General features: G+C 38.8%; 1 protein-coding gene across 8 annotated transcripts in view; it reads left to right on the top strand.

The window, feature by feature from the left end:
- The window catches only part of GALNT18 (polypeptide N-acetylgalactosaminyltransferase 18), a 326,140-nt gene that overhangs the window by 107,095 nt on the left and 191,652 nt on the right, over window positions 1-27,393 (top strand). The window lies entirely within an intron of this gene.

The raw sequence follows: 27,393 nt of genomic DNA, 5'->3' as shown, positions 1-27,393 counted from the left end.
AAAAAACCACTGTATAATTTAAAACATTCCCTACTCACAACTCGCTTCCTGTTTTGTAAACTCTCTGGGCTGATGGTAATCTTCCTTGAGTTTTTTGTTATTCCATTTGATCTTCTGAAAACTGCAGATGACAATGCTTTAAACCTAGCATTTACAAAAAATGTATAAATACATGTATCGGCTCAGCTAAAAATTTGATTTCCAAGTGTGGCGGGAACTCTTGGGTTTTTTCTTAAAAGGTGCTAAATTTTGATTTGACAGCCTTGCAGAGTCCAACAGATTGAGAAGAGAGCTGTTAGGTAGGCACAGCTGCATTATGCTCGAGGCTCTTTCATTTCAGTTGCTGTATCTCATTTTCAACATTTCTTCTCTATTTCTGGTCCCAGGTTAGTTTTTCAACATAAATATCAGGAGCAAGAGAAGCTAAATTAAAAAAAATCCCTCTTCTAGACCATATTAAAGACATTATTTATTTGGAGGGTTTAAATTTACCACCTTATCAATGCCACGTACTAATTATTAGTCAGTTCAGCACCAGCTGCAGGCTTAATTTTTGGAAGGCTTTGTCTGCTGCTTGGGGCTGAAGACATTTCTGTGTTTTGATCACTTATGTGAATCCCATGCCAAACATACCTGTAGTTTTAGAAAATAGATCTTGAACAGAAGAGTTCTTTTCTTTACCTGAGCACCTGATAGATGATATTTTACCACTAAAGAACAATAAGCTAAGTATTAGAGAATTATAGAGCTTTCCATTAAAAAGGAAAAATAAAGCAATATTTAATGTCATGGAGTGATGAGGTTAATAACTGTAAAGATGCAAACGTTTTGCTGAAGATGAAACTGAGCAGGAAACTGAGGCAACCTGCTGCTCTTGCTTGAACTGGAAAATCAATGTCTTTGTTTTGCTGTAGGGAATACTGGATGAGGGGGTGCTTTCCCAGCTCCCAGTGGGTGTCATTAGGAGCACAAGTACAGCTGAGCTGTATAGAGGTAGCTAGCGTGTATGTTTGATGAAGAGAAACTAAGAATGTCTGTCCTGATACTTGAGACTATAAGAGAGCATTGGAATCTCTTGTTCCTTAGAGCATTTGCTAAAATACATTCCTAATCACGTTGCTGAACAGTGAGGATTTAATAATGCTACAGTTAATGAGTGGATTCAGCTTTGTGTGTAGAAGTGGAAATGTTCTGGTATAGCACTAAACTTGTGTTTATTATTATGGATGGATTATGGGTTGAAAGGATCAAAACTGAATCCAACCCAACAAATTTGACTTAAATGAGTTGCAGTCATGTTGGTTAGTGTTCTCTGAAAACAAGGTTGCTTGCTGAATGCTTGTGTCAAGACCTGATACTGCTGTGGTCTCTGCTGTTGCTCCCTTTAGGAGGGTTACTTAGCTATCAAAACACCTCAGAATCACTGTGGGTATTTATTTGGTTGACCTTCAAGATGCTTTGGAAGAGTTGATAGGTTATCTGTCTGCATCAGCTGCTTCTTCCACCCACCTGCCAAATTGATGTGTGTTTGTGGCACAGCTTCAGGAGCCAGGTGTATCTTGTGGAAGATAACTTCTTTCTGCTGACACTTTTTCTCAGGTTGTCAGTCTTTTTTTAGTTGGCCAGTACCATCTTAAAAGCTATTTGTTAAGCACTTTGATTGCTAGCAAGAGTGATGGCTATGCTAAAGTTCAGGCAGATAATAAAATATGAATAATTTCCCATATTAATCAGTAAAAGTGATAAATTAATAAAATTTTTGTAAGTAAGCACAGTCAATAGCTGATCCTATAAAAAGGCATCCCAATGCTCTTAACACTAGTTTTTATTCAGTACTGGGTCTTGTTCAGCATGTCTTGCAAGAATTGGCAGATTATTTTAACAAGCTGCACTGAGTTTTCAGAATGGTACCCTGGAAGTTCTGTCCATGTGTGAAGGCAAGATGTTCTGGCAAGTTGGACAGAACTGGTATCCTGATATCACGTTGTAGCTGTCCTTGTCCACATGGTACAGTGGAAATTAAGGCATTTTTGTTCATAGAAGAAGGAACTGCAAATGGCAGGAATCTGCACAAGAGCTGAGAAAAACCCCAGAGCTGTGGTTTCTTTAGGGCATACAGCAGTTGCAGAAGCCAGAGCCTGAAGGGAAAGAGAAGCCAGTGTGTGTTTCTTGTTTAATTTACACATTGAGTCTGGTCTTCTCTCTGATCTGAAATGATTTCTTTAAGCTGGAATAGCCCGAGTATCCCTTTGTGCTGGGAGGAAAGGATTTATCATCTTCCTCTGTTGTTTTTGTGCCACTGGAAATCTCCTCCAACCCTTTCTAGATGTATTACAGCCACTACATTTTTGAACGGTGTACAAAGCAAGCAAGGTACCAAAATAAGGTCCTGATCTCTTCAGGGGAGAACAGGCACCATTCCAAAGGAGACTGGAAACCTGACAGGAGAATCAAAGAAAAGAACCATGAGAAAGCCAGCCTAACCAGTGGTATGTGTGCCAGAGGAAGCAGAGAGCAGTATTTGTGAAGAGATAAGCTTCAGGTGAGAGGATAGGGAAGTTTATAAACAAATATTGTGTCTGTAAAGTGTATCTGCAAACTGAAGAGTAGATGGGAGAATGGTGGGATGATGGTTCTGTACTGCGTGTAGAAGAGTACACATCCTAGTAATGTATTCAGAGCTGGGGAGAAAGAGGGAGAACTTTTCACCGAAATGTCTGAAGGATAATAAAAACAGTTCTTCTGCTTTTGGGAGTGAAACATTTGTTTCAAATTCTACAGGAAAGTACCAACGCACCTTGTTATTTAGTGGAGCTTTGCTTAGTTATTACCATGTCAAACCTTTAAAATGATATGAAACTTTTCCCTAATAGGTATCATCTCCATTGAGTAAAATCCACAAGCCGAAGTTGGGCTTGAGTAATATAAATTAACATTAATACTCTTTGGAAAGACTCTTGTCACAAATTGTCTTTGGGTAGTTAATAAATATGATAAAGGTTTTAACCGCATATTGAGAACATCACAGAGCTGTAGAGGTATTTCCATTGTACAAAGGCATTTAAAAAGAAGCAAAGCGTAATTGCAGTTGCAGAGTATGTGTTAATTAGTAAGCTGATGTGTCAGCATCATTGCCAAGTTACTTAGTATGGGAGACTGTAGTTTCACAAGTTGCTTTATGGGCTCTTAAAAAGAGGCATAAATAGCATCATCAAACTCATAGAAAATGCTTTTAATACTTCTTTTTTTTTTATAGATCACTTTAATTTTTGCAAGGTACAGAATAGATAATTGCACTCAATAACTACTAAAACCAAGTAATCTTTTCCTTTGTATTCTGAGGAGTACTCTGTACATCTGATAGTCTGACCTTGTAGATAAAATCTCTGGCTTTTGCATGTTTTGCATCTCTCGTAGCTATTGACATAAAAATCATCAGTAGTGTGTCACCAGAGAGTATTCTTGACTTAAAAGCTATTTCTTCTGAGTTGCCAGTTGGTTTTACTGGCTAGATTGCCCTCATTAAGTAATGAGCTTGATAGTGCTGGTGGCTGTTAGGAATGCAAACAGCTTTCCTAACTGGAAGACAGAATTCTCAAACCTCATCTAAATTCTCATTCAGTAGTTTCTCATTGGCTTTTCATGAAGGCTTCCATTTATTAAGAGAACAATGTGATATTTAATTTCACAGAAAGAGTAATGATCTTTCTAAAAGTTTTTGAATTTTCATCCAAATAATCCATCTATGTGTAAGCTAAATGCATGAATGTATTTGCTTCAGGGAATTTTAACTGATTAGAAAAATGTTTTTGTTATAGAAATTGTGGGAATATTCCAGTTATACCTACCCTTCACTATTCATTACTATTCTAAAATATTTTTTTTCCCCCAGTGTCTTTGGTTACAGTAGTTTCTTTGCTTAAAACAAGCTCTCTGATACCTTTCTATCTGATATCCCCTTTTTTCACGCATTCAGAAGTAGCTGCATTTCAATGTTGATGGAAACATACATCACCAAGAAATGAACATTCAGCAAGGTTGTAGGTCATGGCAGTCTGTAGGATGTAGTAAAGACAACCTGATAGTCACATTTTTCTACATATTACAGAATCAGATATATATAGAACTACAAGCTGCATTTTTGCAAAGTCATTTCCTATAAGGTAAATATAGGTATGGTCGCTCACTGGCACAGGCTCCCCAGGGAAGTGGTCACGGCACCAAGCCTGTCAGAGTTCAAGGAGCATCTGGACGGTGCTTTTAGTCATGTGGTTTAGCATTAAATAATCCTGCGAGGAGCAGGGAGTTGGACTCGATGATCCTTATGGGTCATTCCAACTCGAGATGTTCTATGATTCTATGAAATAGTTTTTAACAAAAAAATTAATTCTAGGAGTGCCACAGAAAAACATATCCAAGTCAACTTTGCGTTATATACTGAGTATAAGTAATGAAAAGAGTAAGTTTGGATATCAAAGAATATTTGTCTGAATGGAAACTGGACACCCATGGGGCCCTGACACAGAATTTTGGTTTTGCTGTTAAGATGAAGACTGCGGGTCAGGTTGATCTTTGTGATAACAGAGAAATTGCAGACAGTTGTGGGGGTTTTTATCAGCTACAGAGTCATTAGCTTTTTCTTGATCTGGGGGAATAAATTAATAGATATGACTTTGTGTGAATAGGCATTAATCTTTAATAATAATGCAGTCTGGCCTCCCTGACCTTGGAAGGAATCCTGAGTTTGCCTGGATTTATCATGGAGGATCAACAGCAATTACAATGAAATTACGAACGTCCTTGTGGGACCTTCAGTCCTCTGGAGCTAGTTTTCCACAAACTAGGATAGGAGGAATGTTTCAGCTTATTACAGTGACTTGTATGGAAACTACTCTGAGGAAGAAGAGGGGAAAAAATTAAATGGGGGGCAGAAAATCCAGCTTGGTTGCCTGGCCAAGGAGTCCATATGTGTTTTCATGCGCAATTAACTGTGCTTATACTCTTGATTTTAGATAAAGACTTTTTATATAATGAGTAGAGTATGATTTGGGCAGCATCAGAGATAAAAGAAGTACTAATGATTTTTAGATTCAAATATAGACTTAATTCCCTTAGAGGGAAAAGCATTCTTTTAAATATTTGAAAAGAGAAAAAGAAGAAAGCCCCAACAACTTAACCTATATGGTTGATTTTAAATAATGCACATGGAGTCTCATATAAAGTATTACTAAAAGCTCCACAGAAACCTATTTAGAATGGTCAGAAACATCCACCTGAACATTGGGGATGTTGAATGATACAATGCAAGTTTTCTATGCTATTTCAATACTATTAAAACTCCCCCCCCCCCCCCCCCCCCCCCCCCCCCCAGCAGCTGGAAATGGCTCAATTGGAAGATGTGAAGAACAAGACTGTAGCAAGTAGATGCTAACATGTTCTGAAATATGATCGTTACCAGCTATTTGAGATTCAATGGCTGTAATATGATAATGAACTATTAAATTATGCAGATAAAAATCACTGAAAGAGGAGTGACATCAAATAGAATTATATAACAAATATGACAAAATCTCATTGCTCATTCTCCTGTTCCTTTCTAATGAGAAATATTAAATAAGAAATTTGAATTCTGTTTATAAATGGAAATTCTGAGAAGAAGCTAGCATAAATCCAAACTACTTGATTTTATTTTTCAGCAAAGCTAGAAGACAAACAGCTGATCATGTTAAAAGGTAGACCCTGAAAATCCCATTAAGCATTGGGAAGACACAATCATCCATCAGTCAGTCACAAGTGAAACAAAGGTTTGGGTTATACCATAGTTTCCCAGCAATATTTTCTTCTGTCAGTATGTCTTGTTATCACTTGGGAAGATATATTTCATCTTACTGTAAGCCTTGTACTCTGAATCTATGTTGTGTAAAGCTGTTCATTGAACAGATACTCATGAAAGAATAACTTATTTTCCTTAAATGTTAAAACAATGTAGGAATTACTGTTCCGATGTCCCTTTACATTTTATCTTCTCTGTTAAGGACTGTTTGCCTCAAAGGTGTGTTTCAGAAATTAGTACTTACATTAAAAATTAGCAAGGGCTGAGTTGGTCCCCAGTAGGAGGATCTGAGTAGTCATTGCTGAAAACTTGAGAAGGAACAACACTGTGGCATGTAGATTATCCTTTTACTCCAAGAGAAAACAGATTTATAATGACTTTTTTTTTCCCTGCATAATTTACTATTTTACATGCAGTAGCTCTGCTTTGCTGGTTAATACATTGGAGGGAACGTAATGAAAGTGCTTTCTCTTCTTGCTCTTGCCTGCTTTTGCCATTCCCTACACTGGCAGCAATATAGTGTAAGAGATATATTAAGAGATATCCAAATACTTGAAGTTAAGCTGAGATTAATGTTATTATTAAAGGAAGTGCAAGTTCAAAAGGAGTTACCATCATGCTTTACAGAACATGGCTTTTCTTAAGGGTTGGAAGCTGTGAGCGTTAACGTGTGAGTGCTACCAGAAGAAAATAACTTCAATAAGAAGCTCTTCTGAGTCTGTGAGTGTACTTAAAAGTAGATTATTTTTTTCTCCCCAACCATGGAAAAAAGGGGTCTTTTTATGAGACAGGTTTTAGCTTTGGTCAAAACTATGTCTTTGCTCCAGGTGCAACATTCCTACTTTGTTGTAAGTCTGCAAGTCTTGTTTACACCAGTAATATTCAAAGTAAGATTATGTCAGTGTTTCTCTTGTAGTAAAAATAGTCTTGTTTACTAAAGAGATGTTCTGGCTGCTGGTATGACTGTATAAATAATATCTCACTTCAGGTATATCATTTGTACATTTATTCAATTTAAAAAGTAACATGGAGTATTTCATGTAAACCTCTAAACCAGATTCCCAAAATATAACCTAAGGGAAAACAGTGTGAAAATTTAAATGAAGACAGACACTTTCAGAAGCTGTATAAACATACTTTGGTTTTTTGTGGGCCAAGGATGTGGTTTTTTGACCTGGAATCTTCCTCTTCAGAGATAGAGAATGTAAATCCCCTGGAGTTTCTTTAATTATCCCTAACACTTAAATCTTATTTAAAAAGTGATAAAAATAAGCATATGTTTCTATATTATGCAAGTATCATCAGAATAAAATTTAAATATCTTTTCAGTAAAAGTTCAGAAAGTTTTTATTGGTCTAGTGTTGTAAGAACAGATTGTAACACTTATATTAGCCTTTTTGGGATGAAGATTTTCAATAAAGAAAAACAGTTTAAAAAAAAGTATCAGATACTAGCAAAGTGCAGCATATATGGAAAGTATATGTACTGGCCAGTATGTTGGGAATATGTGCCAATATTTTATTAAACTCAATGGAAAAAACTGTTCTTCAGAAGTCCTCTCAGTATGGGTCTAATGTCTACTGGACATTGTCTCTCAAAGAAATGAGAGATGTGAAACTCAGCTCTTTGAAATACTGGCATTTAAACCGAAATACTATGCTTTGGTGTGATAAAATCAAAAAATGTGCAGGTGTGTTTGACCCAAGCAGAAATGTGGGAACTGTGGAGTCTTAAGATATTTTCATGTAGAAGGAGGAGGAGTGAGCAAATCAAAGAGACCTTGTGATGTGCAAGCCTGTGCTCCTGCAAGCAGCTGGTACTCTTTGGCCTTTCAGCTTTGGTAATGTCCCTTTCAGGGAAACAGATTTGCAGATAGTTATTAGACCATGTTAGCTGCACAGATGGTTTTCATACCTCTGAGCAAGACAAAACAGAAAGGGGGAATAGGAAAAGAGAGGGGTAAAGCAGTCTGTATAATTAAGTGAAGTGGTGCACGTTTTGTTAGGGCCGAAAGGTATAACTTAAAGAAAGGAATTTGCCTGAACAAAATTATTTGTGTACAATATATACTAAGTTGAAAATTAGCATTTTTGCTTCTTTACACACTATGATTAAGTCAGTTGGGAATAGATACCCTCTTCGTAACAATTTAACGTTTGTTGTTCACAGAACCAAATTTTTATCGGGCTGTAAGACAATGAGTATCTGAGTCCACGTGACTTTTTGCGGGGAAGATAGTTCTACTGAAATATTAAATATTCCTCACAATCCAAACTCCAAAGAGGTTTGAAAATCTAGTTAATCTCCTTACGCACAAAACAAATCCACTGTTACTAGTTAAGGAAATGGAATTGTAGTAAACATCTGCTCCTTGTAATAGAGAGATTGTTAGAGGCAGGTGGCTTGGAAACAGTGAAACCGACATCTTCAGCATTAACTTCTTGTGGGACAGGGACAACGAGTAATTGAAGATGGTTGGTGATGCAAACTGTCTGCTGATGCAGAAGAATTTGTGAAAAATGGCTGCTCTTAACATCTTTGCTAATGAGAGGAAAGAGGATTTTTATTGGTTTTATAGGCATTTCAGTGATGGCTGGTACTGAGTGGCTCAGAATTGTAGCTTTATTTTAGTACTCCTGCAAGGCGGAGGAAGCAGTGCTATTCCTGTTTTACAATGGCAAGATGAGATCCACAGGGAGAACATTCTGGCTTTTCTGTAAGTGCTCAGTTGTACAAAGATAATTAAGGAATTATTTTAGGCAGAAAATTAAATCCTCTTTTTCCTTTACCACTGTTGAAGGATGCTATGAGCAGCAACAGGAGAAAATTACCCTTCGTGTAAGTTCCCTGTGCAACCATCATCCTCCACAGGAGGCCAAAGGATGTGTTTGTGACTGTGGACAGTTTGGCTCTTAAGTTTCAGCATTTTCTCCTTCTTCTGGTATGAGGCAACAGGCTATCCTGGGAATATGCATTGAAGGCTAGGCACTTTTTTTTTAAGGTGGAGATGCTTTGGTACCTAAGTAACTTACCCAGTGTTAGGCAGCTTTGCACACTCCATGTGTCCATAGGTTGTTACTTTTCACAGCAGTTTGAAAGCAGGCCAAAGGTCAGGAAGTAGAGATATCAGGGAGAACAGACGAAAAATACCGAGATTGAATCATGAACACCGGTAGAAATTTCTTCATATGAAAACTGTGTAAAATTAGATTGGAAAGTATATAGGAAAATAACAATGGCAGATCTTCCATTGACTGTAGGTGAAGCTGAGGACCTAAATAAGTAGATATTTGGTATCTGCAGTTCCATTTCTGAGAGCATTGGGGAACTGGAGAACCTAGTGGTAGATGAAGCCAAAAAAGTGGCAGTGGAAGAACAGAGATCTCTTCCTCCACAACTTGTTATGTCTTTGGCAGGAAAGTACATAAACAAGAAAGTGTTAGCAGAGCAAATGTCTGAAGGGACAGAACCTTCTGTAGCAACATTCACTGGAGAAGAAATGGTACAAGATTGTACTCGGTTTTCTGATTCTGACTAACCTGCTCTCATGTAAATTATACAAGATGAAAAAGGTCTCAGCAGTATTTCCTTGCATGTATTTTTAAACTCCTGCATTGGCATAGGTACACAGCTGCAAAGAGACATTAATAACAGTCAGAAGCACTCCTGTGCTGAACCTTTTAGCAGGCCACTAATCTGAAACTAGGATGGAGTGAAACTAGTGTAGGAGTTTTCTTAATATCAGTTTCTACTTTTCAGCAGTGTTTGAGTAAGCATTGGCAAGCTTACTAGCCCTGGGTAGCATACCAAAAACTTGCTGTCTGGGAGCATTAAGCTCTTAAAAAGGAGACACATATTTTTCTGGCAAATTACCTTAAAATGCAAGAGAGACGTTTGAGTTAAATCTCCAACTCCCTTGTGCACCTGCTAACCTCTTTCAGACAATGACTGTTCACTACACATCAGTATGGGGCAGAGAAGTAACCTTGACATAACTTTCGATATCAAGATCACGCTGAGAAAGTCTGAGTCAACAGTATGGAGAGATGGATTCCATGTGTGCGTTTTAGATGGAAAGAGAAGCAGCCTTTTTACAATGTTCCCAGCCAAATTGTGGCTCTGCTCATGGAGAAAGCTGTGCCTCCTCAGCAGGCTTACCGAGTCACTCTTCCCCAGTGACACAATGAAAACACTGTGTGAGTCTTCTTCAGGAAACTTTTCCAGCTAAGATTTGGAGATCATGATTAGGGCTAATGCAATGAGCTTTAGTTCTCCTGCCAGCGTAATTACCTCCCACTTTCTAGTTGGCTTCAATTTCTCTCATAATTATTCCTTTTTCAGAGATTGCACTTAGAAAACAACTCAGGTAAAACAAAACATTGAACTAAAATATCCCAGATTCCATTTTCCAGGTAAGAAATTCAATTCTCTGGCATTGCCTCGAGCTAGGATTTGTTTACAAAATTCCTGGAGCCTTTACTGATTTTTGTCAATCTATGCCAACTGTGTTTAAGCCTCAAAGTATTAAAGGGCAGCTTTTCTCCAGGAGTGAAGATTAATTGGAAACAAACTGTTAAGAATCTTCATTTGCTGTTAGAGAAAATTACTTCTACTGTGGATATAGAAAATCTTTGGTCTCATTGATGAATAGCTATTCCAAAGTAACATCAGCTCCTTTCAAGTCTTCTCTTCAGAGCTGGCTGCTTCTAGAATTTCTTCCTTCACTGCTACTCTGCAGCTAATATCCTAAATTTTTTTGGTAAAATGATTTGTTTATTCTTTTCTTTTTCAAATACTGTTTAATTAGCCCATCCCACCCTAGTGACTCATCAGTAATTAACTTGCAAGTCCTGCAGATTTCAAGCACCTGCTCTGCAGGTGGAGCAAATGAAAAAAAGCAGTGTTTCATTTTGGATGTAACCTCAGGATTAATGAAATCTGTTATCATGCATAACAATTCCTAAAAGCATTATGTAAATTCAAAATTGAATGTCTCACAATTCTCTGGTGTTTTATCAGAGTATATTCTTCTGCTATCTAGCCTAATAGTCTCTCCTAAAAGTAATGATAATAAATAATATAATAGTAATGTCTCTGGTCCTCTGTTATTAAAGGTATTCCACAAAATTGGTGAAAGTCTGTTTTCATTACCCAAATTTTTAAGCATTTTGCTGATGTTTGATAACAGTCCTGAATAATCTGTTTCTATTCAGAACAGCTAGGATTAGTAACCACCTGTCTGGGATCACATGTATATGAGATCTGCTAAATGCACTCCTTTATTTAATTCACAGACTGTAGGATCTGGCTCCAATTCTGCTCTCTTTTACAGTGGAATAGAAGAATTTGTAGAAAATACTTCTGTGCAATTACATGAAATGTAACTGTGATATCCTTCAGCAGCTTTTTGAATTTAAGCAAATTTCTATTCCTGTCCATTTTAATATAGCTGAGATGAAACTTCATCTTATAATAGACTATTTCAAATGTTCTTCTAGATCTTTGGTACAAATCAGTAGTAGCACTCGTGCTGTCATTCATGTAAGCAGCTTTGTCATGGGTCCCAGTACTGCCTTGATGTAATTCACATCACTTTACACAGGAGAGAGAAGTAAACCTGAATGCTTTGTATCCTGCAGAGATGCTCTTACTGCATAGTATTGGGTAAAGAGCAAGACCCTTTTCCAAATTGTTTAGAGAGGAAGGTCAGGCCTCGGGGGCTGTTGTAAAGAGAATGCATGAACACATAAATCCAGGAGAGTGTTTGGGGCTGTGAATCACAAGTGAAAGAAGGCGCTTCCTTGCAGCAGGAAGCATGAGTCATTGCGGGAGACAGGATTCGAGGCAAGGCTCTCTGTCCTTTGCATTTTCTCTTGCCTGCCTGAGTGTCTTCATAATGGGCACGCAGACATCTGAGTGTCACTTGTGTCCCACCTGAAGGGTATGAGTGTGCTAAGATCATTAAGTGCCTAGAAGTTGAGCCATTTCCCAGTCACTGTTAGTTATACCTTTCCAGGCTATTTTCTGTTGTATGGTTGGTTGGGTTTTTTTTGAAAACACAAAAGAATTTTAAATGGCATGTTTATCAAAGCACTGGAGGGACTTTCCAGAGAAGCAACAACATGAGGGTAAATATGCATTTGCTGCTGGGTGCAGTCTTCTCCTCTTTGAAGCGTACTGCAGACATGATTAAGTTAAAATAATCATTAAAAAGGTGCATTTCTTCAATAACATGTCCAGCTGTGATTTTTGTCAGTGTTTATAGTAAGTGGGTTTGGACCATATTGGTGATAAGCATAACTTGAAGAACAGGCTTTCTGCAGAGGTACTGTAGCAAACTCAGTAAGTAACAGTATTTCTCGGTAACTCAGTAAGATGTTGATGTTTCTGGAGGTGCTGTGCAGTGGGCACAGTACTCCTTTGCCCTGGCTTAAACTGGGGTGCAGTAGTAGTGCGCACCATTAAAAGGACTGGAGCAATTCTGGGATGAAGCTGATTTTTCTTCTCACTAGCTAGAATAGTGCTGTGTTTTGGATTCAGTATGGGATTTGGTATGAGAAGAATGTTGATAATACACTGATGTTTTCAGCTGTTGCTAAGAAATCAAGGACTTCTCAGCTTCCCAGGCCCTGCCAGTGTGCAGGTGCTCAAGTAGCTGGGAGGGAGCACAGCCAGAGCAACGGACCCAAAGTGGCCAATGGAATATTCCATATCGTACAACATCACAATTGGTGTGTAGATGAGGGTTGGCTGGGAAGCTGGTGCTCTCGCTTCCAGGATCAAGGTTTCGGAATCTTCTCTTCTCTGGGATCACTAGCTGGGAATGGGCTGGGCATCAGTCAGCGAGCAACTGCATTGTGCATTACTTGTTTGTATTTTGTATTATTATTATATTTCAATTATTGAATTGTGTTTATCTCAACTGATAAGTCTTCTTACCTTTACTCCTCCAATTCTCTTCCCCGTTCCCTGGGCAGGGGAGGGTGAGTGAGTGGCTGCATGGTGTTTGGCTGCCGGCTGGATTTATCATGACAGATACACAGGGTTATTAGAAGGAAAGAGAAAAGTAGAAAATTATGATTTCAAAATATATGCCCACTAAGGGGTGGGTTTTTTCTCTCGTCCTTTTTGCTTTGTGGGATTACTAGAAGCTGGTCTGCAGATGTGGGATGAGGACAGGAAAAAAACAGACATGGCTGAATTTTGGCAAATTGTAACTTCATTTTATGTTGCAAGAAAGGAAGCACATGAAAAATTTCAGATGATGTTTCTACTTATGTTCTTCTGTGTGGATTTAGCACATTTGCAAGAGGTTGATTTGTGAATTTCAGCCCTTTTCAGTAACGCTTCTCACACTGAAGTCATAGTAGACCTACAGGGAAATCTGTAGTCCTATGATGAGAAATTACTAACTAAAGTGCCTATTTTACCTTGCATAATAAATTGAATTTTCTTTTATTTTTGTTTAGTTTCCCTTTTTTGGCAGCGATTTCAGTTCTTCTTGGCTTCCTCATATTTTTCCCTTTGGTTTTATTTCAGTTTAAAAATGAATTTCTAGCTATAAGTTTGATTCATTAATCTAGCTGTAATTTTTTGGGGGGGGGGGGTAAAATTCTGACAGTGTTGTTTGAAGCTTTTAGATGTCTTTCAGGAGGAATGATCTTGTCACTGCACCTTTTTTCCCCCCGTAATGATCTTTCATGGCTTTGTAACTCCCCTATCCATAAAACCACACAATATCCCTTCTGAGGAATCAACTTGGTGTGTTGTAAAGAGCAGTATAAAACAGATACAGTTTTATCTCTTCAATCTGCTTAACAAATATTAAATAATGGAGCTTTGCTGTTCTGCTGGTTTTATTAGTTTTCTTGCCTGATTTTCCAAAGAGGACCCAAATGTGGATACAAAGATAGGGCTTTTAAAATCTGTGTCTGTATTCCTTTCATCTGAAGTTCATAGTCTTTGCTGTGGAGCGACACTCAGCATTCAGTTCTTCCCTCATCAAAGTCCATGGGCAATGGTATGCTTTGGTGAGAACTAAGTGCATCTTTTTTCTCTGTCTTGATGAATAGCAGTGCTTATGGAGTTTTCTGCTTTTATTCTTTCCTCATTTCCTCTTTAGAGGAGTCTCATGACCTTGATAGTGGAGAACATTGGGGAGATACCCTCTTCTATAGTGGGTTTTTTGACGTATTTATCAAATTTTGGAAATATTTTTGTGAACTCAGCAAAAATACAATCTTGTTAATGGAGCAGAACCCCACAGACCCGATATTGGTCAGGCACTTCCATTCTTCACACAACTGAAGCAGAGCAAGAGTAGAGTTAATGCAGCTTCAAATAAAAAAATCTTTTAAAATGTTATTCTGCTTTTTTAAGGTTGCAGAGGAAATGCAGAATGATGTAAGGTTTAAAGCCATTTTATCTACAGTTCTTAAAATAACACAGAAGAGTATTAGGTAGTAGATGTTTCTCAAAGTTTCTAGTTGTAGGATAGACAGTACATACAACTGAGAATGGTGAACAAACCAAAGTATTTGCTGGGTGTAATCTGGAAAATACTCTTTGTCTTCTGTTTATGCAGACTTCTGGTTGTCTACATGACTTGACTTCTTTTAGCATGTTTTTGACTTACTGTCCTTTTTCCAAAGCTAAGTTAAAGATAAGTATAGTCTTACAGCATTTACCAAATACCTATTAAACCTGAGGACTCCATTTGATTGCATTTTCTTTACTATTTCTTACTCTATCAAGGGAGAATTCATGACACCTTGACAGTCTCATTTATTATTGCTATTAACATTAGCACAAATCATCTACTTGGTATCAAAGATGGGAGAGTGCTTTTAATTTTTTTAATCATTTATGCTTTTCTGCAAAGACAAGATGATTATGCTTAGGGGTTTTTTTTCTATTGCAGTGTATTTCGCAAATCTTTTAAATGTACTTACTCCCTGCCACTGCATTTGTGTATGTCTAGTGCTTTAAGCATGAAAAGAGCAATGGCAGATAGGGATGCTTTTACAGAAGTGCATGTGGGCTCTTCAAAACTGTTCTGTTGTTCTTCAGGTTTCTTCAGGTTTCATTTAAAACTGAAGCTCATCCCTGTCTCTTGGGGTAGCTTAGGGAAGATCTTGAAAGTATGAACTAGCTCCAAGCGTGTACAATTACATCTGCAGGTGTTTGAAAAGTACTTTTGAAATAGGAGCCCTGTCAAGCGCAGGCCTACTTATCAGAATGGCTGTTTACGGAGATGCCAGTGATATACTTTGGTGGAAGTGGTGAAGCAGCTTACTATGTTTATCATGATGTTGAAAGCATTTATGGAAAGTGAAAAGGTTGTCTTGATTGGGGGAGCTGCTGCTCTTTAAAATTTTTGTGTTTGTAAAGAAGAGGCCAAAACAAAATTCCTCAGCAGACCGAAGGGAAATTGGTGAAGGAGAACTAATCTGCCGAAGCTCAGTACAGCCCTTTTAAGCAGAGAAAATCTCATTTTATGTGATTACTGAAAGAGGAAGTCTTTTTTTAGTGCTTTGAGTTGGGTGAGTGTGGAAGAAAGGTAGTTTCAGTTTTCTCGTGTGGACTTGACTTTTCACGTGACTACTCAGGTTTGTATAAAAGTAGAAGCTGTATGTATGACTAATTAGCATCACAGCCTGACAGCTCTTGGCAAAATAAAGTTTTCAAAATAGTTAAGTGCTTTAGTGTTTACTTCAGGTGACATAGATTTGGGTTTATGATATAAAACACACTGAGCTTTTAAATCCTCTCAGCTGCACAGATGCAAACTCCACTAATCCCAGAGAAAAATGTGGTCTGCTATTCATTAAATGCAGATAAGATTCCTTTTTTAGTAAGCACATAAGCTGATGCCTAAATTTAGGAACATGTGCAGTTATAATCAGTGGAATATTCTGAATCTTTTTATTTCCTTTTCTGCACTGGAACTCACTGTACTGTGTCTTTAAGAGGTCTCTGACCCTATGCCTTTCTGTGGCACCTGGTCTGTTCTGTTGCCTTTGCAGGATGCTCTTTATATGTAGATTTTATTGACTGTACATCTGTACCCTTCAAGCTTGCTTTGCTAACCTTTCCACACTTTCTAAGAACTGAGGAATGATAGTGCCTACGATATTCAAGTATTTACTCAACTGTGATGACAGGAGGATGTAATGAACGAGGATTTTCATTGTTTTAGTAACTGTGCTGGGAGGTATTGATTGGGTGCTAGTGAGGGAGAGGAGACAGGAGGAGGCTGGAAGTCAGCCTGGAATGGCCACTTCTTTCCCTGCCTACTCAGTCCTGGGAGTCTGGCTGGAGGGTCCATGGGTTTGCTGCTGCTTCTCCTCCTCCTTTTCAAAGTCCACTCTTCTCCTTTTCCTTTCTCTCAGAGAACCTCTGCTCACCCTTTTGGCTTGCTGGGAAGAGGAGAGGTCTGTATTTTGAGCAAAAATCTTCATAGCTTTAATCCAATGACCAGTGCTAAGTTACTGCTCTTACCCAAGAATGATTAATCTTATCTGACTCCAGTTCAAACTGAGGTAAATCTCTGAATTAAAAAAAAAACAAGCCCAAACCAAAGTTCCACAGTAATTTAGTTGTTTTACATCCATTTACAAATAAAAAATGCTTGTAAATGCGGTAGTATAATTGTATAATACTAGACCTTCCATCAGTGATCTCCTGTGTTTCCACTTATTTCTTCCATGGTAATAAGGAAGTGAGGAAAAGTTTTTTTAGAAATTCAGCTTTATTACTGAACATCAGGTAGGAGCAGTCTGTTTCTGTCACCTCTCTGTTTCCTGGATGTAAGCTGATCTCTCATTTGTGAACTGTTTGTTGTCTTCCACCCTTGCTTGGAAAAAATACTCAGTGTGACCAGTTTATGTAATGAAAAACTGTTAGGCAAACATGAGGCTGTACACATGGAAGTCATTTCTTCAAGTCTTCCTGAAGACGCCAAAGTCGGTGGAACTTGTTTTGTGTGAAGTTACTGAACATTTGGCTGTCTTGTAAAATTAGGTTTTAATTTGTACATTCTTTTCTTTTTGCTTGTACAGTGCTCAGTGTAATGAAAATTGATGGGAAATTTGCAAACTATTATTACAAATATATAAAAAAGTGGCCCTTATGTGCAATAGCACGCTCTTTTTGGTCCAAGACAGGAAACATGTTAGGCCAGTGCCATAACTCTCACAAAACAGTAGAGATCAGAGATGATGAGTTTAAACTGTTTTAGCACTTCAGTTGTCAATCTGATCCAATCAGCATTGCCGGGAGGTTTATTCCTGCTAACCAGAACCATGACTTGGAAGGAGATTTACCGCTGCTGCTTATCTGAAAAATTAGATGGGAAATTGTGTCCATCTCATTCCTCTGTTTCCATTATGGGTACAACTACCAGTTTGTGGCAGTTGCCCTGCAGTTTATAATGTTGAGATCTATGTATTACAAACTGAAAAAAAATTGCCAAATGAATTTTCAGGAAGTTTTTGGCAGATTATTATTGTATCATTAGACTATTACTCCAAAAATTGTTACATGTTTGCCTACAGGTTAAATTAGTGATTAAGTACAGAATTTTTTGAAATGAGAGAAATAATTTTGTAGTTTAAAATGTATTTCTTGTAGTGGAGACAACAGTAGTCTTTTAAGTGATAGTCAATAAATAATTCTTCTGACCATACTTTATCTTGAAGGCTTGTAGTTAAGCGATTATGTGTTACTTGAAATGAATCAATGCTTTTTTATAATCTGGTTTCCAGTATGAGAAATGCAGAGAGGTATTGTTTTGGACAATCTTAAAAACATGTTTTTAGAAAGTCTGAAGATTTGGAACTTGGTACTCCTTAGTCTTCAATGTCCTTATAGTGTATTTTTTGAAAATCAGCCTTTTACCCATTTGAGAAGACAAAATTGGTCTGTGTTAAAATACTGGTGACAGTGGATGCAGAAAGCCTTGAAAGTGCAGTATTGGTACCTGTCACAGAGCTCTATCTCTTCATCTGGTAAATAATATTAGGAGAAATTGATTGTACTTGGAAATACATATTTCCTTTGATGGTCTTTTTCCAGTAAGTTAAAAGCTTTTACCCTAGTTTCAGGTTGCCCAGGCTTGTAGTAACTTTGTTAAGTTTGCCACAATGATGCAGGGACCTGTCTAGCCTGATTCATATCCATGGCACAGTTAAGGCTAGAGGGGAATTTAGTAGTCTAGTAGTGAGAAGATATCTAGTAGAAACAACAATGGCCAGGATTTATAGTGTTTTCAGATCAGAATAGGCTAGTTCTAGTGTATAAAGGAGAAATATAGAGCCCTTACCAAGATCTTGTTCCTATAAAGTGTTGTTTGCGTGCATCCACACAACAGAATTTAGCATTTGCTTGAGGACATAATAATAACTTTATTTTTCTCCTATATGTTTTCTTACCCTTAGGAAATAAGCACTGTAACAGAATTTGCTGGTTAATTGGCGGTTTACAAGTTTGCTACTTGCAGTTCTGAAAGCTTTTTAACAAGTTCTTAGGAAGTCATAAAAGTTCAGATTTCTTAGAAGACAAATTTTCCTGTTTCTTACACTGCCCTCTAGCGCTGAGCACATTTTGAGAGTTGTCTTCAAACGTGTAAGGTAACTTCTGTGCAATGACTTTTTAGGAACTGTTAGGTTATCAAAGCCTGCCAAGGCAGGAAATGTCCAACGTCTCTACACGAACATCTGCCCTTTTTGGGTGAACATACTCACATATCTATTATGTAGAACAGGCATAGTTTTGTACAAATGAGACAAACATCCAGTTGTTAAAACCCGAAAGCTGCCTATGTTTGCAGCCAGGTGTCTCCACAAGTGAACCATCAGATAAAATGAAGTTCAGGACACATAGCCCAGGTAGGTAGGAGGTCTTGCAGTATTCTGTACCAGTGACCTGCAGCCTTCTGGGACCAGTGGCTTCCCCTAGATCTCCTCCTTGGGAGAAGCATCTGGATCTCTTATATTTGCAAGTGCCTTGATCCTGAGCAAAGTGAAGCTGAGTCTTACGTGACCCTTTAGCAGAAGTGAGCTGCCTTCTGACATTTTCATGAATTGGATCATCACTGCAATGACTTACACCTGCATTACTTGAAAACCAGACTTACCGTACCCAGGCTGTCCATTTGCTTGTGTAAGAACTTGAATTGCTGTCATTGGCTCTCAGTAAGTACATGTTAGCATCCCTTTTTCAGTCTCTTGCAATATATTAACTCATTCTGATATTTCAGATCCGAAAATACTGGATAATATGAATTTCTTGATTTGAATTCAAAGATCTCATGGATCTTTCTATCACCAAATATCTAATATACCCTGATATTTCTGATAAGTCCTTGAAGGGAAATGACAAATCAGTACATTACTGAGAATGTGTGGCACAGTTAACTTAATCCCTTTATGAGTGTGTATTTGATAAATAGTTCCCCACAGTCCTGCCTAGTGAACAGTGAATGGGCAAATCTAGGTAGTATGACTACAGGGGAGAATGCTTTGGCAACATGCTGTACAAACAGGGAGGTAATGTTTTCATTTCAGCGGTTCATTCATATGGTAGAGGATTTATAGCAGTGTCCTGCATGGGATCAGCCTTCCAAAACAGGAATTGTCGGACTGTAATTATTAAGGATGCTGATAATGTGTTTGCATTAATTACAATAGACTTTGAAAGTGGGATCTTCCTCTGTGTATCTTACTGCGTGGCAAAACTTAGGTGAAGTTTTCACATTTATAAAAACTATATCAGGGCTCTATGACCCAATGCAAGTCTTGGATTTTTACCTGTTGCGTAGAATAGCCTTTGGCGAGAGGGTATAGAGGGTATAGATTGGTGAACAGATGAAGGGCACATGTAGAGAGGAAAAGGATAAAAGGATCCTTCCTTCCACAGAAAGCCGAAATGCTATCGCCTGCAGGAAATCGAATGTAGATTTTTCTGAGTGCTGGGAACCAGAGTCTGAGGCCATTAGGCCTATGAAAATGTTGGTACTTAAAATAATGAAACAATTCCCAAAGTACCAGCAGAGACAGTCTAACAGACAAAGTTGCTGTGAGCTGCTTCGTGATTGTCTCAAGAACCTGAAGGCTGCTGAGGTTGTGTGAGAAAGTCAGTTTCTTCAAACTATGGTACTCTTTCATAAAAGTATTTACTAGATTGTTTTGACTTCCCAAAAATCTAGCTGCTGAACATCAAAGAGAACTGAGGTTTATTTTGTCTCTAATGATAGTCTACTTAGATTCGCATCATGAGTCCACATTGTAAAGTAAGGCATGGTTGCTGCGTTACCTCTTTAATCATTGCATGCTCCTTGCTTTCTAGGCTGGTAAGTCAGTGTCAAACACCAGAGAGTTCAGAAGCGTATATGATGAAAGACTTTCTGCCTGCAACCTGGCATCATTTCTAACTCCTTTTTCTTTTGTGATCTACCTGTTACACCTGAGTGTGTGTAGTTTTGCTCAATTATTGATGCCTTCTGCATGTCTTTAGCTGACATAGGTGTATTTTTGCAGATAGGGTATTCTTGCTGATCTACTGTTTATCACTTCTTGTTCCTGGCACTTACTGAAATCAGCGTATATGGTTACACTGCAGATTTTGTAAAGCACTTCTGATGCCATGGAAGGCATTTTCACAATGGTAAAGCTTTGATATGAACCACTACTGCTCTTGTGAGTAGGCCTGCAGTCAAATGAGGGTAGAACCAAAACAAATCCTATGGACTGGTCACAACTAACATGTCTGATTCTGTCTCTGCAACTATTTTTGCAGGTTTTTATGGCTTGATCCTTTCTCTTAATTGTAAACCTGTTCATGGTAACCTTTCTTAGGAAGAGGTGTTGAAATCTTCATGAAGCTGAAGAAACAGTGTTTCTTAATGAGCTTGAAAGGTTTATATGGAGATAGTTAATGATGTCAGTGTGCTTTTCTGTTGAAGCTCACTATTTTATTCCTGTCATTCTGAGCAGTGTTGCTCTGAAGGGACTTTCTGAGGTATGCAATATGCACGTGAGCTTTTTACAAAATTTACTAGTCCATAAGGCAGAACCCTATTCATTTAGTTACCGTAGTGTAACTATGTTACCAGACTCTCCCATTTGTCATTAGGAATGGGCCTTTCTGTTGCCGTTTTCTGTTGCGTATTTTGATCTGGGTTCCTTACTTCAGGGCCTTGTGGTATGTGGTGGGTTGACTCCGGCTGTAGGCCAGGTGCCCACGAAAGCTGCTCTATCACTCTCCCTCCTCAGCTGGACAGGGGAGAGAAAATACAATGAAAGGCTCATGGGTCGAGATAAGGACAGGGAGAGATCACTCAGCAATTACCAGCACAGGCAAAACAGACTCAACTTGGGGAAATTAGTTTAGTTTATTACCAATCAAATCAGAGTAGGATCATGAGAAATACCTCCTCCCCTCCAGCAGCACAGGGGGATGGGGAATGGGGGTTGTGGTCAGTTCATCACACGTTGTCTCTGCCACTCCTTCCTCCTCACGCTCTTCTCCTGCTCCAGCGTGGGTCCCTCCCACGGGTGCAGCCTTTCAGGCACAGGCTGCTCCAGCGTGGGTCCCCCGTGGGGTCACAAGTCCCGCCAAGAACCTGCTCCAGCGTGGGCTCCTCTCTCCACGGGGCCACAGCTCCTGCCAGGAGCCTGCTCAGCGCGGGCTTCCCACAGGGTCACCGCCTCCTTCGGGCACATCCCCCTGCTCTGGCGTGGGGTCCCCCCCGGGCTGCAGGTGGGTCTCTGCTCCCCCGTGGGCCTCCCTGGGTGCAGGGCACAGCTGCCTCACCAGGGGCTGCACCAGGGGCTGCAGGGGAATCTCTGCTCCGGCCCTGGAGCACCTCCTCCCCCTCCTGCCTCACTCACCTTGGTGGCTGCAGAGTTGTTGCTCTCTCATATTCTCACTCCTCTCTCCCAGCTGCAATTGCTGTTGTGCAGCAGGTCTTTCCCCCTTTCTTCAATACATTATCCCAGAGGCACTACCACCATCGCTGATGGGCTCGGCCTTGGCCAGTGGTGGGTCCATCTTGGAGCCAGCTGGTGTTGGCTCTGTTGGACATGGGGGAAGCTTCTAGCAGCTTCTCACAGAAGCCACCCCTGTAGGCCCCCCCCCGCCACTACCAAAACCTTGCCACGCAAACCCAAGACATGGTACACTTTGTAGGAATGGTTAATGACAGCTAAGGAGGCTGTTCTTATATGGTGAAATTTCAAGGAGAGATAGACATAAGAAATAATGGAAAACATCACAACAGAGTCAGTTTAGCATCAGTCATAAATTGGGTAAAAATTATGCAATGTACAGTTTAGGAAAATAAAAGGAAAAAAGTGTATTGCATGCAGCAGTTGATGGTCCATATTAAGCATCAGAGGAGGATAAGACACGTGCAGCGTACTGAGTTGAGAACTGCTGAACTCTTGCTGTTCAGGGCTGTGTTTATGTCCTCTTCTGTAAACCAAGTAGATGTTAACTGCAGGTGCATCTTGAAAGAGAGGACAACTGATTTATTTTGGGGATTAAAGTCTTCCACAGATGGATCATGATAGAATACAAACAGCTACAGTGCCACAGTATAGATTTAGAGCCTAAATTGCTTTAAAAGTTATTCCTTATAGCTATAGATGCTTTAGTATCATTGTGCCTTAGCTACCACTGAAATTAGATTAGATATGGCAATATTCCTTACCCTTTTAATCTGCTAAGTGCCAGCTGTTAATGTTACTACATGGGTTCACAAACTTATTACTTAAGGCCATCAGAAACTTGAAGGAGCCACACATGTTTTCATGGTCTTTCTTAAATCTTGATAAGGAGGTATGAGTGGGCAGGATCAGTACTTGCATAGCAGGTATGCAAGAAATATGTTGATGCAACATAAAATTATACTCGTGACAAAACTGAAGGCAGTCTTTCAAGGAAGGTCACTGCTAAACCTGTACATAGTTGATGCATCAGTGCTGCTAGAGGTGCTATTTGTGATTCTGAAACAGAGATGGGTAGAAGATATCCCCCATGTAATTAAATAATTATATTATGTATATGGTAATTAAATAATTATATTTTGCCAAGATACTTGAAGGCTACTACAATTGCAGCTGGATACAACAGTCTTCATTTCCTTCCTTTTACAACTTTAAGAATGTCGTTGTAAATTAAGTGGTTGTCCTGTACTACTCTGGAAACAATTGTGTTTTCATGGTGGGCAGAATGATTCCTGTGCCATTATTAGCTGTTCTCAAATGATGCTATAAATATGCTTGTTGGTAATCAAGAAAATCTTTCATGAATCCTTACTGTCTGATCTGGTTTTTTTATTGTGGTGTTCTTTGAGTACCAGTTGTTGTGAGTTGCCTTATGAAAACTGGCAGAGACAAATGTGTATTGATAAAAACTAGCAAAGTGTAGGTTATAAATAGATAGCAAATGAAGGGAGAGGAAGGAAAGGGATACACTCATACACTACAGCAGTTGAGATCAGTAAAAGTAAATACATAACTTCTGATGGGATAGGGACTGTCTTGTCTTTTCTTGTTGCTTCTAAGACATTGCTTCTCTGCAGTTCCTTACTAATAATAAGGGATAGACATTTTATTGTCTGTTTGCTGTTTGGTTTTACAACCTCTGAAGAAAGCAATTTTTTAATTTATTACTAATTAACACAAATATTTATTTACTAACATGGGTATTAGGAAATGACAACATGGGGCACCTACTACTCTCCTGATGATTGGTCTTCTCTCATTTCCTTGTTTCCTCTGTTGTTCTTTTTGCTGCTCCCTTGTACTCTTGTTCCCTCTTCCTCATCATTTTTGGCCCTTTCTTAAATATTTTTTCACAGAAGTACCACCAGTTTCACTGATGGGTGCATCTTTGGCCAGCAGTGAGTCTGTTGGGGAAGTGGCTATGTCTGGCACAGGGCAGCACCTGACCTGACCTCCTCCCACAGGCCACTCCTGCAGTCTCTCTGCTACCCAAATCTTGTTATTTGTACTCAATACACTAGAAAAAGCTATTGAATCTTGTGTGTGTGTGTTGTAATTACAAGGGCAGTGTTCATACAAGATCATTCGAGCTTCAGTTACTACTAAAAATATCTTTTATTACTAGGAGAGAATTGGTTTCATGTCATGTACAACCTGGATTTCAGCAGTGCCTTCTGATTTGGTGTCTCCGACTTATTCTATATAATGAACAACAGAAAGAGGAGAGTGAATTTCTGTCTTGGAGGCTGGTCAGTGAGAAATAGATTTTATATTAAGATTAACTGCATAACTGGTAAACATGATCCAGAAAGTATGTGCTGAAGACACACAGATGCTTTTGGAAAACAAGCTGTGAGGTTTTTTGACTCAGGTAAGCACTGTGTGACCAACCCCATGCCGATGCCATGAACAGCCAGATGTCTGGAAGGAGACTTCCTCAGCCCAGGTATACAGCCAGCTGACATCTCTCTGATTTATCTCTGGTACCAATTGACTTAATGGCAAAGTGTCAGTATGCCAAGAGTTAATACCAGGCTCCTATCTGTGTACAGTGCTGCTTTTCGCATGGTGTGAAAAGTTAATGTAGAGAAGACCCCATGTTAACATTTGCATCAGTGTGCTATGGATGGTAAGCTTTCTTCCCACAGGAAAAATGGAACTGATCTTTTCTTTTTAGTAATAACTGAGGAGATAAATGTGCCTACCTTTGTACTGCTTCAGGCAATACTGCTTACTGGCTCACCTTTGAGCCTTAGCTTCCCATGATCATTCTGCGATAGTAGAAGCAAGTGGTAAGAAGAAGAACTGTCTGGGAGACTTCAGGCCGAGATCTGTTCACAGAGACTAAAGCATCAGATACGCTTGTTGACAAGTCAAAAGACAGCTGATAGTCTTATAATAATTGTTTTTATTTCTTGTGAGAGACTGGTTGAATAAAGTCATTTCCCCCCAAGTGTTTTCAGCCAAATAAAGGGAAGAAAAGCTATGTCATCAGACGTGCATGCTTAAATCCATTGATTGGAATTGTAATAGAAAGTTATTGTTAATGCTTTTTTCCTGTAGAATAACGTATTGAAATAACATGTTTGCTTAGTTTACAAAAAATGGCTGTGTTTGGCAAGTGGTTTATTTGAGCTTGTAAACTAAATTCACAGGTATCCATTGGTGGAGAGTCTTAGTCTTGCAGATACAACTTGGATTACTGAGCGTTTTTTCAATCAGAAACCAGCACAGGATTCATGGCTCACTTAGAAAATACTCTCACCCACAGAATTGTTAGATAAAATTCAATAGGTGCCTGAGTGAGTGTGATTCTGTGAAGGCAGTTGTTTCTGGGATGGCTCTTCATCCATGGAAAATTATCCTTGGAACTGCCATAGTTACAAATGCATATGCATGCACTATTCTTGCAGTGAGTCTTACTTTTATTCAGATGTCTTCCTTCACTGGTGTGCTGTTTGCATGTGGGTGGATCCTACCGTCTTCTGCCATAAGTGTAATAATAAATCTAAAAGATAAAATCTTCAGGGAAAGCGTGCCTGATTTGGAGAAATCCAGGTTAATGAAACACACAACAGCTTGAACAAATACTTATATAGTTTTCTCAATTAGCATGAATGTTCTTGAAAAGTGCCGAACAATGTTAATTTCTGCTGGCCAGGATCAGAAGCATACCTGATCTAAATATCTCTTATGATGTGAAGATAGTTGGAGATTCTTTGTGTAAATTCAGGTTGGTTTTGTGGAGATCACATAGTTGTCAAACAACAGAGATACTTGTGACTTTCCTTGTTGCTGTGATTTTTGGCCTGGTATTTAAAAACTATTCTGCCTTTCTCAAGACCTTCTAAAATGATCTGAATTTATCAAATTTCCCTAATTTCCATTGCAGAGTTGTATGTGAACTGAGAAGCCCCACTCTATCACATTTATCTGTGTGGTAGGAGGGCCTGTCAGAGTAGTTTCCTCATTTGACTGAGAGTTTAGCCTGTCTTTCATCTTTGTCGAACTGGAGCCGATTCCAGGATTCAGGCAGGGAGGCAGTACTTTGACAAGTAGAGAAACGTTATGTATCAATAGAGGATGGAAAATAATGCAGGGAAGCGAGTGTCATTAGTTTCCTGTCAGTATTGTCAGGGCAAAAAGGAAAACATCCTGAATGACTCAACTTAATCTTCTCACTTTATGTTTTTGCATTTTGGGATCTTTTTAGTAAGAGATCAAAGAATGCTTCCTGGCATTCTTTGGGAGTCAGGATTCTGGTGGTATATACTGCTAGTATATAAACTGTGGTCTTTAGGTGTTTCTATGCAGCTAACTTTAAGCCAGCTGTCAGGTCTGTATGTGACACTGTGGGTCCTGAGGAGGACTTCGGACAAAGTTGAAGTTTCTGCCTATTGGACAAGTAGAAGACTTTCCAATGATTCGCTTTTATTTTAATAAGTCTCTGTGTGACCAAACAGTTATGGTTTGTGAGTACAGCTCTTCAGGGATCAGAGTTTTTATTTAGTCAGTTAGTTGTTAATGGCTATGGAGACTGTTCATAAATAATTAGAACCTCCAGAAAATGAAGACATTTTTTCTTTGTGAGGCTCTAGTTTATTCGGGTCAAGTAAGGCATTTGATCTTTCTTTACTAGTGTGCTGTATGTCATAAAGTGTTTACAGAGACAAAGGGTTCTTTGGGTTAGATTGTGTGGTCAACTGCATAAGGACTGAAGGGCTGGTTGGAGGGGTCAGACAGTGCTGTTACAGAGAGCCTTACAAGTCACCTGGAACAGACATCCTGAGCGACTAAATATTGAGAGCAAATGCTGTGATTTCATTGTACTGGAGCATTTCTTAAATTAAGTTCTAGGTATATCATTACCCATCTTCTATATTTGTTATAGCAGCCAGAGATGTGGCTGTGTGGAATAAAAGCATTTTATAATGACACAAATACTACAAAGTGACCATTCCAGTAGCATCATTGTGCATACCTAAATATGGACTGAAAATTCAAATAGGCTGGATTAGTAAATTGGACTATAAAATTATTGTGTGACTGAAACTGGTTTTGAATGGATGCCAAGTGCAGTGAATTTTTTCTCTCTGTTGAGTCTCTAGTTTCAAAGAACTTATTTTACACACAGGCTTCGGCAGCCATTTTGTGTGTTCTGTACAGACTGTCTTTTCTCTTCCTTTGTCTTTGTTTTTCCCCTTCAAAACTTTAATCTTTTTCTAGAAAGATCATTCAGGCTGAAATGAAATAGTTCATCTCTGTGTACAAAAACAAAATAACATTATTGTTGTCTGATAAGAATCCTTTTGAAATTTAATTAATACAGATTTGTCAGTCCCACCCTTTAGACTGATTGTCATGAAAAAAAATTGGTTTTAACTAACTGTATTTTGAATATTGAATTTTGAGCCTTAGGTGCTAATAGTTAGACTGCCACAAGAGATATGTGAAGGGTGTGTTACGTGAAGATTTACAGGCAGCTGTAAGCCGGCAGCACGTGCGGTTCTATGTGGTATTCTCTCTAATGTTATGCTTTTAAAGTAACGTATC

This window comes from Strix uralensis, chromosome 15 (genome assembly GCF_047716275.1).
Source record: "Strix uralensis isolate ZFMK-TIS-50842 chromosome 15, bStrUra1, whole genome shotgun sequence".
Taxonomy (NCBI): Eukaryota; Metazoa; Chordata; class Aves; order Strigiformes; family Strigidae; genus Strix; species Strix uralensis.
The sequence above is the reverse complement of the archived record's forward strand: the minus strand, read 5'-3'. Positions and strand labels throughout refer to the sequence as shown.